The following is a 14,018-nucleotide window of genomic DNA, read 5'->3' on the forward strand; positions in this document are numbered from 1 at the left end:
AACGTGATATTTTTCTATGTGGACATGTAAAACTTTATATTTTGATGTGCAACCCCAGAAACAGATTTGTTTTGGCAGTGGTTTCTCTTATTTATTCATCTTAGGATTCAATAATATCTTTGCAGCATTCATACATGCTTTTCTGACTGGGTACTCAAAATGGACATTTTACAGGTCTGTACTCGGAGACACAAAGAGTTAAGTTCCACCCTGATATTCCAAGGAGCAAAGGTCAGAACTTCACACACGTCACGACTGTTATTGCATCTAAGCACATACAAGGGTTCAGGTTTTACTAAGGGGAGAGCAGCCGCCCACTGTGCATGCCTTTGGTCGCCTGGCACAGGAACCGATAGATTCAGTAAGTAATATGCACATATTCTGTTAAACATTTTACTCTCATCTTTGAAGCATATTTGGCAGGAGTGGAGTGGGAATGCAGAAACAGCACCTGTAGTATGTGGCAAAAGCATAGTTTTAGTTGTCTAATGTGGAATTCTACGCAGAGAGCATGAGTGGTAGGAATTACTGATACAGCTTTTATGTCAGCATGGGATTCCTGCAATTATGAGTTAAAAACTCCACAGAATAAGGAATAAATGCGTGGAGCTGTGTTTCTAGACAATATTCCACACACAATTCTTGAATCCATCAGGTTTAATACAGACACTTCTCACCTGCTCACTGCAGGGGGTGACTGTCTGTGGGGGTTCCTCTGAAGTCCGAAGACTGAGGGAAGGGAGGTGGCTTTTGAGGGAGGGAGAGGGAAGAGGAATGTTTCAGTCGACAGGGCTCCCAGTGTGACTTATCTGAGGGTCGGGTAAGGATGTATGTCGTTACAACGCACACTTTTACAACGCATGCACTTACAACGCATTTTTTACAACGCAACATCCACTACAACGCATTCCATTACATAGCATGACACTACAACGCATGTTTAAAAACTACCTTTACAACGCATTCCATTACATCGCATACTACCTTTACAATGCATACCATTACAACGCATAGTATAGGGGTAAAAATTACTATTCTAACTCCAGGGGGTGCAACAGTAGGGTAAGTGTTGGATTGCGTTGTAATGGTATGCGTTGTAAAGGTACTATGCGATGTAATGGAATGCGTTGTAAAGGTAGTTTTTAAACATGCGTTGTAGTGTCATGCTATGTAATGGAATGCGTTGTAGTGGATGTTGCGTTGTAAAAATTGCGTTGTAAGTGTAGTGCGCTGTAACAGTTGCGTTGTAAAGGTTGTTCACCGTCGGGTAAGGTACGGGAAACTGGTCCTGGGTACAACGCATCCCTTGTGATTTTATCATATAGAATGAATCTCCTTTGGGTATATTTGGAGCTGTGTTTTCGCACTGGAGACATCTGTGAAGGAGCCGGGTTTGAGAATTAGTGGACAAGAGAGGGGGACTTAGGTTAAGATGTGGAGATCTGAAGGAACATTTGGGAAGGATGGATGTGCAGATGAAGGCAGATATGAGGTAAAAGTGCAGATGGAGATAGCAAGTGAAGGCACAACGGGAAAGTAAAAATGAGTAGAAAAGATGACGGATAGGGCAACAGAAATTAAAGAGTTTTGTAACATATTTAAGGGGTTGCACAGCACCAACATTTCACCTTTCGACCATTTGGTAGCACTGCAATATTTCAAAATACGAAAACACGACCAGCATTCAGAGTATACAGAAAGTGTGAGCAGTGTGCATTATGCTTATAAACTGGTTTCATTCCTTAAGGAATTGCTTGCTTAGCAGTGCGCTTTGACATATTCTTGCACCGTTTCTGTTCGTTGCTTGCTAAATGACATAGGAGTACTTTCTATTCTCCTGTTTAACCAAGCTGTCTACAAACTCCTTTCAGCCTTCGTAAAGTGTATCTCATAGCTTTCATCTTCTGCTTCCCTCTCCCCACGCTGTTAGCTGTTTATCATCTGCTGTACTCTGTTACTCAGACTAGACCTGTTTTTCATTTCCGAAAATGTAAATTCAATGTTAGAAATCAGAGGCCAAATTTCCACAGTAAGTAGTTTGGGGGTCCCACTGCCAGATGCCAGAAGTGATTAGTGAGAGATCATGGAATGCAGAAATGGAGGCTTCCAAAATGTTTTTGTAACAGGTATTACTACAGTAAGTAGATAAGCCCCAGGAGATGTCTCTGGGAAATGTAACTGTGTGTGAGAAGGTTCTTCATTGATTGATTATTCATAGATACTCCAAGTGGATGTAGGGAAAATAGGCTGAATGCTAATATAAAACCTGAAATTGATCACAAATCCTTGGTTTTTATGGTAAAGTTGGTCGGACAGGAGAGAGCGTTGCGTGTTATTAAGAAGGTGTTCTACAGATAGCATATCATACACACATCTATAGGAAAGTGCATCTGTTTGAGTTGCTCTCCTCTATTGTTGAGTGAATACCTGGCACACTTTGACCTTGGGGAATAAGGGAGCAATAGTAGTCATCTACCCATATCTGTTCTACCTCTAAATATTGTGTATGATTGGCAAACACTAATTGGCATATTTGACTTTTAGGTAAGTCCTCAAAACATATGCAGGTGGTAAAAATGTTAAATACCCAGTGTTGGACACTGTATAGGCAAATACAACACACGTGGGAGTTTAAAAACAAGAAGCTGGCAGAGGACGCCCTGAAACACTACAGGCAAAACTGCACTGCCAGTATACCAGTCTAAACCACTTTAAATATTTAAATATATCTTTGACTTTAAATGAGGCACATCTTGAAGATGCAAGGCACAGGTGCATAATATTTAAAAGTAAAACATGCAAGTTGTGCAAAACTTGAATGTTCAAGTAGCAGCAACACCAACATGCCTTACGTTAAAGACTGGCGGTAGCTTTCCATTAGCAAACCTGCATTGTGTTCAAAACTGTTCTTTTACATATCTTGGTCTGCGAACCAGATACAAGTACATTCCTGGAAATATTTTGCTGCTCAACGAATTTCTAATTCAGTGGTTATCTGAGATTGAGAGGATGCACGTTACAAATCTAATTTTTAAAAAGGTTGCACTTTTCGCCTCCTGAACTGGGTTAACCAAAGGGGAATGCCTGGGCTGAAACTTCCTGCAGTGGTTATAACTAGCCTTCAAACACAAGGAGATGATGGGTGGAGCGCTGAAACTTTTCAGACACTCACCCCCAGTCACAGATCTGGGTTTAATCAATCACCGTTCTTTAGCTCACTTCGCCACCTCAGTTCAGACCCAGTCATATGCAAATCAGTCTTGACTGTGTGCCTCATGGGAACAGTCCAACTCGAACTGCCAAGCCTTCCTTTGAAACCAGAGTTCTGGTCCCAAGATTTGAAAGCATGCCTATAAAAGGAATCTGCATGAGAGAGAGAGGGCATTTTGGTGACAGTTGTGGACTCACTATCAAAAAGGATAAAGGCAGTAGCATTACAAGAGTTTCACTTGCCAGGAAATGCCACCCTTTTAACATCAGGTGGTTAGAAGAACCAGAGGTCAGACACAGAGGGCAGGCAGTACATTGGAGCCCCACCACACATTTTAAGGACCAGGTCAAGAGGGAAGGGCTTTGATGTAGGACTCTCTCGAGCAATGTTTTCTCCTTGCACCCAGGGTGGTAAAAATATAGGGGGCCCAGCTGTAAAAAGATTTCTTTGAAAAGAAGGAGATTGATAAGAATAGACAAACCGAGGAGTGGGCTTATGGAGTTCAGAGAGTAAAACAGGTCAAGACTCCCTTTCATCATTTTGAATTAGGGCTTTCTGGAATAAATTTGACCATAAACATATGAAGTGTTGAAAATTAAAATGGGGGGGCATGGGAAAGTCATAATGTTAGACTTAAGTGCTGGCAAATTTCACTACTGAATTACACTGTAAAATTTCTGATTACACCTGAAATTCATAATGCTGGCCAATAGTGAAGAAAACCTACACGACTGTGAAAGGCATACTCCTGTCACCGTTGGAAGGTTTGAGAGGAGTCCTGATTCCTCCTGAATCCTCAGAGCTGAGAGACATTCTCAAAGTTCAGGGATGATGGTGTAAGGATGTGTTCATATGGCCAGTAGGTGGAACTCAAGTATGTTCTGTGAGATCCTGCCTTTAGAGTTACCCATGCCAGCATACACTCCAGCACATGGAACACCTTGCTAGCATTACCTTCCGGTCCTGTTTTCACTTTACCATCCTGATACATTGTTTCATTGCCAAACCATATCCAGATCTTGTCCAAGAGTTGGGTTCTGTTGAGCATCATTGCTGATAGCCCCTATAGGTATACTGACGTCTTGAGACTTGCTTCCTCACCTTGTCAAGCTCTTAATTCCATTCCACACTCATTCACTGTTTTCTCTGTTTCCCTCCTTGCCTTATTTTTTCCTTCTCCAAATTCCTGTTTAGCCTTCCTTTCATTGGTGTTCCCCCAGCAGCGGCCAGTGCAGGTAAGAGCAGTGGGACAGGCGGGGCGCGGGAGATGTCGACAGATGACGGAGTAGGGCAAATTAAACAAATAAACAACTCCTATTCCATTGTCTGTCACCATCCCTCCTGCAGCTCCCACCTTGCTGTCCCACCCCACCCCACCACGCTTACCTGCACAGGCCACTGCTGTGTTTCCCTGATTCCTGACACCTGAATGATGACTCACACCTCACTCACTCTCTGCATCTGTGCTCCTCCCCTGTGTCTCCAGCTATTTCCGCCCTGGAAGCTCAGTGCCCTGGGACTTGCAACAATCTTTTCTGCTGAGCCCCCAACTGTCCCTGTTCTGTGTTGCTGCCTTGATTTCAGGCTTGCTCCTTGATTCTGTTCTAAGAATTTGGTCCTGCTTACCCTGGGGCCAGCTCTTATTTTCTGTGTTTTTTGCTCTGTTTTATTTTGCTGTCTTGTGGTTGTGGTGATATCTTGGTTACTATTACTAAGAGTGCCAATGAGATTCTGAGGCTTAGTGCCTCTTGCAGAGAATCACCCAGCACTTTTCTCCCATAAGAGCTGCTTGGTGACTTACCAGACCTGATGAGAGTAACTGCTCCTTGCCTTTTGTATGATCTTTTCCTCCCTCGAAGAGATACATTTCCAAGTAGGATACAAAGTATCATTTATGATAGTTTGGTTATTGTGCTTATATCATCATCTTTCCTTATTGTGAATTGTTCCACATATTTCATGCTGGAGAGGTGCAATAATCAATCCAATATACAAAGGAGGAGAGCGCACAGACCCCGCTAATTGCCGTTTGATTGCGTTAATAGATGCTGAGGCCAAATACTATGCATCCTTGATCTTAGCACACCTGATAAGTTGGTCAGATGCGAACAAAAAAATCAGTTGGGCTTTCGTCGGGGCACAGGCACAATCACAAACGCACTAGCAATAGGGCTAATCGCTGACAAAAGCCTACAACAGCGACAAGAACTTCATCTATGCTTCGTGGACTTTAAGGCGGCGTTTGACCATGTCAGTAGATGTACGCTCTGGGCCAAACTGAAGCAGCAGGGTCTACCGGATTCAATCCTGAAACCAATGATAGAACTCTATACTGACACCTGGATGCAGGTCAAAATCGTTGATGGCCAGAGGCTCACCAGGAAGATCTACACCAACAAAGGATTAAAGCAAGGATGTGTCCTGGCCCCACATCTTTTCCAACTATATATGGCCGACTTAACACCAAGGCTAGATGGGGTCAACTCACACCCACCGCGTCTGGGCACACTGTCATTGACACACTTGTCCTACGCGGATGATGTTATCCTCTTAAGCCACACGAGAATTGGCTTGCAAAGATCTATCCATGAGTTAGCTGACTTCGCTAAAACAAATCTGATGGAAACAAATACAATAAAAACAAAGGTCATGATCATAACTCACAGATTACTTAAACAAATGACATTCACAATTGACAATGCAAGGTTATAAGTGGTTAACAGCTACAAATATCTTGGGCTATATCTGTATCGAAGGTTCTCATTTTCAATGCAGTACAAGGCCATACAAAAAAAGGGTAATGCTCTACTATTTGCATTTTGTAGTTTATCAAAAACTTTAAACGGCCCACTGTTTACCCCACTAATGGCAGTCATCAAAGCAAAATTGCTTCCAACCATCGCATATGGAAGTGTTGTCCACCACGGAAACAATGCAGTAATTCTGGATAACATCCAAACACGAGTGTATAAAAGAGTATTTTGTCTGCCACGCGACGCCTCATCAGCCCAGGTACGTTTAGAGTTTGGCCTGCAGCAACAGCAACTGTACAGAAGGTACGAGGCAATCAAAACCTGGTATAATATTTGTCTGAATCGTGGGCTTGAAATTAATAAAGCGCTCTGGGACGCCCTGCAAAATGACCCTAAGTCTCACTACGCAAAGTATTTAGACGCCTCACTACAAATAACCAGGACGGCCGACCTCTGGTATCGAAAATTACCCTTGGCATTATTCCAACTAATCATGAAAAAGGCGGCAAAAACGCACTCGCTACAAGACGACAAAGTAATGCTAAGCCGACGAGCTCACGCATGGATGGTACTACCTTCTTACACTAAGCCAGAGCCAGTGGCTTACCTGGGCCTTGCCTTCTCCCCTCATCTAAAAACCAAGTTCCTAGAACTGCGTATGGGGAAGTTGCCCTACAACGCCGACCTTCCTAGCTGGAAGTTCCAGGGCTCAAAAGCATGCAGCCTATGTGGGTCACCAATACAGGGCTTTATACATCTAATATGTATTTGCCCAGCCTTAGTTTTCTACCGCCGTCATTTGTTGAGGAGACATTTTAATGAAAGAGGCATCCACACCTGCATATCCGCCATATTAAAAAGTCTGGACTCAAAGGACCCACAACTAATCTGCCAATTGCTAACATTTTTAATTTGTTATAAGAAATGAATGACAAAGTGATACCGGTCATAACGTCGTTTAGTGGACTCTCCCTGTCTTTTAACAGTCATAAAATTGTAAATAGCAATAATGAATTAGATTTTAATGTATTGAAAAAAAACGGTGGTGTTTTAGTTGTTTATACTAACTTTTATTTTTTAAACTAAGATATTTACAAGCGTATCATGTAGCTACAATGTATCTTATGTATTGGAATATTGTGTGAGTTTTAATTAACTATACAATAAAGAATTTCACTCTCACTCACTTATTTCATGTCTGTACACAGGAGCAACAAAACTTGAGGGGACCCCCCCTGCAAGGTATGTGGAGGGCCCCCCTCTGGTCTCAATCAGGAGCTTTTGGGCCAGAGTACTGTGCTGAGGGCTCCCCTGGGGCTTATGGGGCTGTGGGGGCCTGTGTTACGCCACTGACTGTATAGTTTTGTTTTGCCATACTTTACCAAGTTCACTTCCCTGGTCCCAATCCCAGACGGTTATGACCTGTTCCAGTCCACAGTTTCTGCCTTGTCCTTTTCCTTCCAATCCTTCAGGCATTGCCTTGTGTTTACAGAACCGCTCCTCCACAATTACCTTATCCTAGCTGAGAAGAAGCTCTCCCTGATAATTAGTTTAATCCTCATCACCGCCAATTTCCTGACAGCTGACCTCCTGAAATGGTGCCGGCATAGATTCTCAATTCTTCTTGCTTCAGCCATGCCCTCTATGCCCACAATACAGGTCAGACTTATTTTGTTGGGAATCTGCTCCTCACAGGGCATCAGGTTCAGCTCTGTTGCAAAACTCTCGGGTCTGCATTGTGCGAAGCAGTCTGGACACGATGTCCAAGTTCTTACAACCTCATCCTGTAATCTTCAACTATGCGGGTGTGAGAGGAAGCTGCATTGAGCTTCTGGGTTACATGCTGCCAGATCTTCCCTCTCACCTGAGCCGTGGCCCTTTGCAACAAATGGCCCATGAGCCTGGCTCCTCTTTAACAACTTGCATTTAAGACACACTGAAATTGAACATACTCATGTGGTCAGAGGCCATGATAGATGGATGGTTTGCTGAGAGAATGGCAGTTTTGAGAGGAAGATTGAAATGGTTTGAAAATATTTCAAATAACTGCCAAGAGACATACTATGTGGAGCTGGCTTTCAGGAATGAAGGATGCGTCCTGTACTGTTCTCAGGTGCCTCATGGATGTGGTCTGATGTCTTACTTACAAACTGGCAGTGAAGCCGGCAAGCAAAAACGACATATTTCATGTCTTGAACATTTTTTATTGGTGACGTGGTATCCCTATGCATGTGGGATAATCCAGGCTGATAATACAGACACATAATTCAAGGTATGAAATATATTGGCTTTGGTAATACTGCTTAAAGTTTCTGGCATATGGCCATGTCTGAACTGGGGTGGCAGAGTGGGCTAAAGAACGGTGATGGATCAAACCCAGATCTGTTGACTGGGTGTGAGTGTTTGAGTTGGCAGGGTATGCTCAGACGTGAGTCCCTTGCTCACTTTGCCACTGGATTCAAGCAAGCCTGGCTGAAGAAGGCTGAAATGCCAGAAACCGGTCCTAGGAAGCTTGTTTCATGTCCAGGGAAGGCATGGCTTGGCAGTTCGGGTTGGACTGTTCCCATGAGGCACAGGGTCAGACTGATTTGCATATGGCCATGTCTGAACTGGGGTGGCAGAGTGGGCTAAAGAACGGTGATGGACCAAACCCAGATCTGTTGACTGGGTGTGAGTGTTTGATTGGTTCTGATGCTCCGTCCATCACCACCCCCTTTTGTACCGCTTTGTTTGCCATAAGTTGGCAGGGTATGCTCAGACGTGAGTCCCTTTCTCACTTTGCCACTGGATTCAAGCAAGCCTGGCTGAAGAAGGCTGAAATGCCAGAAACCGGTCCTAGGAAGCTTGTTTCCGGTCCAGGGAAGGCATGGCTTGGCAGTTCGGGTTGGACTGTTCCCATGAGGCACAGGGTCAGACTGATTTGCATATGGCCATGTCTGAACTGGGGTGGCAGAGTGGGCTAAAGAACGGTGATGGATCAAACCCAGATCTGTTGACTGGGTGTGAGTGTTTGATTGGTTCTGATGCTCCGTCCATCACCACCCCCTTTTGTACCGCTGATTCTGTGGGGCCTGGAAAAAAACTCCGATTTCTGGGGCTTGTTTCTAGATTTAGCCAGTGCTTAATTTGAGCCAGTGGTTTCCGGTGCTCGGCACCGGCACTTAATTGTCAACACCGGGACTGATGGCAGCCGGCCACGTGGTGGCACTGTTCGTAAAATTTTCTGATGTACACAACAGTTGTTTAATAATTCTATATACATTAAAAATGACTAAAACCTGCCACCCAAAGCCATAAACAATAGCTCGGATGGCAGGTATTAGTCATTTTATTGTATAAAAAGTCTGAATTGTCATTAGTAGCGCAGTGGGTTGTGCAAGCTGCTGTGGTATCCTGACAAGGGCCCAGGCACTTATTTCTTTACAAATGAAGTACTGGATTTAGCGGGCCAAATCGGAAATATCAGGTGCAGTATTGCATCACCCGATATCTGTTGCTCTCATAATGAGGACCATAGTGTGGGGAATGTGGGGCTTGCAACTAGATCTTGTGAAGAAGTTAAGCATAGCGGACAAAGCTCGAGGCACTTTGTATTTGGGTCCCATAAATGTGCGGCATGTAGTACCACGGGATACTGACTTGCGGTGCAGTGATAATATGTAGTGATTGCAGAGGGAAATACATTTTGAAAATATTAAGGCTCCTGGATATGCAATATGGTCAGTGGCGTAGCCACTGGGGGAAGGGTTGGAGCAGTTCATCCCGGGCGGCACTGTTTTGGGAACCGCGGTGAGCACAAGGTAAGCAGTGCTGGACTGGGAACCGAAACCGGCCCTGGCAAACTGCTCGGCCGGACCCCTGGTGGGGAGGAAGGCGGTGCGGCCGATTTTTGCGGGGAAATGCCCGGTGCCTGCTACGGCCAGTCCGGCCCTGAAGCTAAGTTTTCTTTTTTTTTGTATTTTACTCTCCCTCGTCATCGTCTGTCGCCTCACCCAACCCCCTCTCTTACTTGCACCGGCCATCACTGGGTGTCAAACTCAGGGACTGCCCCGGGCGGCAAAAGCTCTAGATACGCCACTGAATATGAGGTGATAGGAGCTAATGGACCAGAGCACAGGAGCCAGAGCACATGTACACACTCTGTGAGAGATGAGGAATAAGGAGTGAGGGATGATAAGTATGCAATCAGGAGTGAAGACTTGAGAGTGAGTGATCAAGGGAATGGATATGGAGTGAGGGATGGGAGGTGAGAGATGAGCAGCGAGGGAATGGGGATTATTGGGTTATTATGGACGAGTGAGGGAAGAGATTAGAGAGGTGAGGATTAAGTAGTGAAAGATAAAGAATGAGGGACGAGGAATGAGGATCCCAGAGTGAAGGGTAAGGACAAAGGGATGAGGTGAGAAGCAGGGGGAGTGGGAGATGAGTAAGGAATGGAAAGTGAAAAGCGAATAATGCTGATGTCCTAAAAAAAGGTTTACAATGTGGTTGTATATCCTGTGCCTTTTAGATAATTTCTGTGAAAATGTGCTGTGAAATGAGTCTGACGGTCCAATTTGTATTGCAATTTTCTTTGAGGGGTGGGATTCTCCCCCATTTCCCTCCTAAAGCATGCCTTGGAGCCGCAATATGAGTTCTCCTGATTTGGCTCCGTTAAATCTGCACCCAGGACTTACCAATACCATTACCAGGCCTTATGCAAACATAAGACAAACAGTGCAAAACAAATATGCTTCTTTTTAGGTCGAGGACTACCGGTCTGCCGAAAGGCAGAACCGGAAGTCGGAGATTTAATGACTTGGAGAAGAGGGGCTTGATCCAGCCCCTCTTCTCCCCTGTTCTCCATTGGCTGGCCTCGTAAATGCTGGCCAGCCACTGGAGAAGAGGTCAGTCACTCCGATCAGGCCCCGTCCTTTTCGGATCGGGGGGCGTGGTTTTTGCGAAAAGTCTCAGGGAGGAGACAACAGCAAAACACGCCCCCGAATCCGAAAACGACGCTGCCTTTTCGGTGGTGTGTGCTTGCTCTTGTTTCTGCTCTCCTCGCTGCTCCCCCTTACATACCCCCACTTCCCATTGTCCCTTTCCTTCTCCCACGAGGGCTCCACTTCGTTTTCAGCCAGTTGTCCCTGTGCAACTGCCCCCCCCCCCACCTACCTCGTGACACAATGCAGTGAAATCGAAGCCGGGATTGAGGCAGTGTTTTCTTTCTGGTTTCACGTTGAGCAGTTTCGCAACAACATAGTTCTATCCTTCTCTGTTCCATTTTAGATCAAAGCCTAATGCTTTGCATTAAAATCTTTGCGGTGCTAAATCAGTGTGCTGTGTTACATACATCAGCGCGCTGTGTTACATACATCAGGGCGCTGTGTTACATACATCAGGGCACCGGATGTTTCACAAGGATTGGCAGTGGTAGTGTTGGGCAACATTCGAGAATGACATTTTAGTGCCGAACCTAAGATGAAAACCAGCGCACCTCCCTTTGGTCAGTGCATTGAGACCATTTGCTCCTCATAGCCAAAATTATTTATTCATTGTGATCGATTCTTGAAATATTTCGCCCGTCCACGCCTGGACCGCGCCCAGTGCCAGGACCCCTGGCCCACGAGGACCCCGACCGACCCGCCTGACGTACTCCGCCGCCACCCTCACCGCTCTCAACACCGGCCGACTCCCAGAATGCCATCAAGCCACTCCACGACGTACCCACGGACCCTTCAGCTGCCACGCCTGCAAGTTCACTTGCATCCGGACCTGCCTCGCACCAGCACCCACCAAGCCGAACACCAGCAGCACCCACCTCAAGTGCATCCTGCTCAACACCCGCTCCGTCCACAGACACGCCATCGAACTCTGGAACCTCCTCGACACCACAGCTCCAGACGTTGCCTTCCTCACGGAGACCTGGATGAACGCCTCTTCAGCTCCCGACATCGCCACCGCCATCCCAGAGGGCTACAAGATCGTCCGGAGGGACCGAAACGCCAACCAGATGGGAGGAGGCATCGCCATCATCCACAGGAGCACCATCCGTCTCACGACCAGCACCGACAACACCCTGACCAGCGCCGAACACCTGCATTTCCAGATCCACACCAACCCGAACACCACCCTCAGAGGCACCCTGATCTACCGACCCCCTGGACCACGCACACAATTCAGCGAGGACATCGCCGACTTCGTCAGCCCGCATGCCCTCCCCTCCGCTGACTACATCCTCCTGGGAGACCTCAACTTCCATCTGGAGAATAACAACGACCGCAACACCAGCACCCTGCTCGACAACCTCGCCAACCTGGGACTCAAGCAACTGGTGTCCACCCCCACCCACCTCGCCGGACACACACTCGACGCTGTCTTCTCATCCAGCAAGGACATCGACTTCAGCCACGCCACAGAGCTTCAATGGACGGACCACAGCTGCGTCCACTTCACCTTCAAGAAAACGACGACCCACCAACACCAGCAACAGGCCGCCCGCAGAAGCTGGAACAAGATCACAGCAGACCAGCTCGCCACCTCCCTGAGCCAGCACCCTCCTGCCAGCTCAGCGAACCCCAGCCAGGCCGCCGACAACCTCACGAAGTGGATCAGCAACTGCGCGGACGAACTCGCCCCACTGAGGACCCCGCCCAGCAGACCCGGCAGCAAGAAAGCCCCATGGTTCACCGACGAACTCAAGAGCTCCAAGAAGAACTGCCGAGCCCTCGAGAAAGTCTGGAGAAGGGAACCGACACCGGACAACAGGACCTCCTTCAAACTTGCCACCCGGAAACACCACCAGCTGATCCGCGCCGCCAAGAAAACAGCATTCAAGGACCGGTTGGACAACAACGCACACAACTGCAAGGAACTCTTCAACATCGTGAAAGAGCTTTCCAACCCCAGCGCAGGAAACAACGACATCACCCCATCGCAAGACCTCTGCAACTCCCTCGCTTCATACTTCCACAACAAGATCGCGGACATACACAACAGCTTCAACAACCAACCAACGCACACCATGACCGAGCAACCACCCCCCACCACCACCCTCCACGCCTGGACCCCGATCAGCACCGAAGACACCATCCGCACGATGAACTCCATCCACTCCGGATCACCGACCGACCCCTGCCCTCACCACGTCTTCAACAAGGCCGACGCTGTCATCGCACCCCACCTGCGAGACATCATCAACACATCCTTCGACACCACCATCTTCCCTGAGAGCTGGAAACACGCCGAACTCAGCGCTCTACTCAAGAAACCAACAGCGGACCCCACCGACCTCAAGAATTACCGCCCCATCTCGCTCCTCCCGTTTCCAGCCAAAGTCATCGAGAAGACCGTCAACAAGCAGATGGCCGCTTTCCTCGAGACGAACGGATCCCTCGACCCCTCACAGTCCGGCTTCCGAGCCAACCACAGCACCGAGACCGCCCTCATCGCCGCCACCGATGACATCCGAGCCCTGATGGACAATGGAGAAACAGCGGCCCTCATCCTCCTAGACCTCTCCGCGGCATTCGACACGGTCTGCCACCGCACCCTAGTACGGCGCCTCAGCAACATCGGAATCCAGGACAAGGCGCTGGAATGGATCATCTCCTTCCTCGACGGAAGAACACAGAGAGTCCGCCTACCACCGTACAAGTCAGAGGCCTCCGGAGTCATCTGCGGCGTCCCCCAAGGATCATCTCTGAGCCCCACCCTCTTCAACGTCTACATGAGCCCCCTCGCGGCCATTGTACGCAAACACAACCTCAGCATTATCTCCTACGCCGACGACACCCAGCTGATCCTCTCCCTGACCAACGACCCCGCCGCCGCCAGAGCCAACCTGCACGAAGGGATGAAAGAGGTAGCCGAGTGGATGACGACCAGCCGCCTGAAACTGAACTCGGACAAGACGGAGGTCCTCATCCTGGGCTCCTCTCCCTCCGCCTGGGACGACTCCTGGTGGCCTCCCGCCCTGGGCACCGCACCCAAACCGACAGACCATGCACGCAACCTGGGCTTCATCCTGGACTCCTCCCTCTCCATGACCAGGCAAGTCAACAACGTCTCCTCGG

General features: G+C 47.6%; 1 protein-coding gene across 5 annotated transcripts in view; it reads left to right on the forward strand.

Moving 5' to 3' along the window:
- Positions 1-258: 258 nt before the first annotated feature.
- Positions 259-14,018, forward strand: part of LOC146796291 (5-beta-cholestane-3-alpha,7-alpha-diol 12-alpha-hydroxylase-like) — a 94,848-nt gene continuing 81,088 nt past the window's right edge. The window contains exon 1 of one of the 5 annotated variants that reach the window (XM_085628798.1): positions 259-361. The gene's annotated coding sequence lies outside the window, so the exon portion shown is untranslated. The remainder of the gene's footprint in view (positions 362-14,018) is intronic. The other 4 variants (XM_085628799.1, XM_085628800.1, XM_085628801.1 and 1 more) reach the window with 4 other exon arrangements.

This window comes from Triturus cristatus, chromosome 10, assembly GCF_964204655.1.
Source record: "Triturus cristatus chromosome 10, aTriCri1.1, whole genome shotgun sequence".
NCBI lineage: Eukaryota > Metazoa > Chordata > Amphibia > Caudata > Salamandridae > Triturus > Triturus cristatus.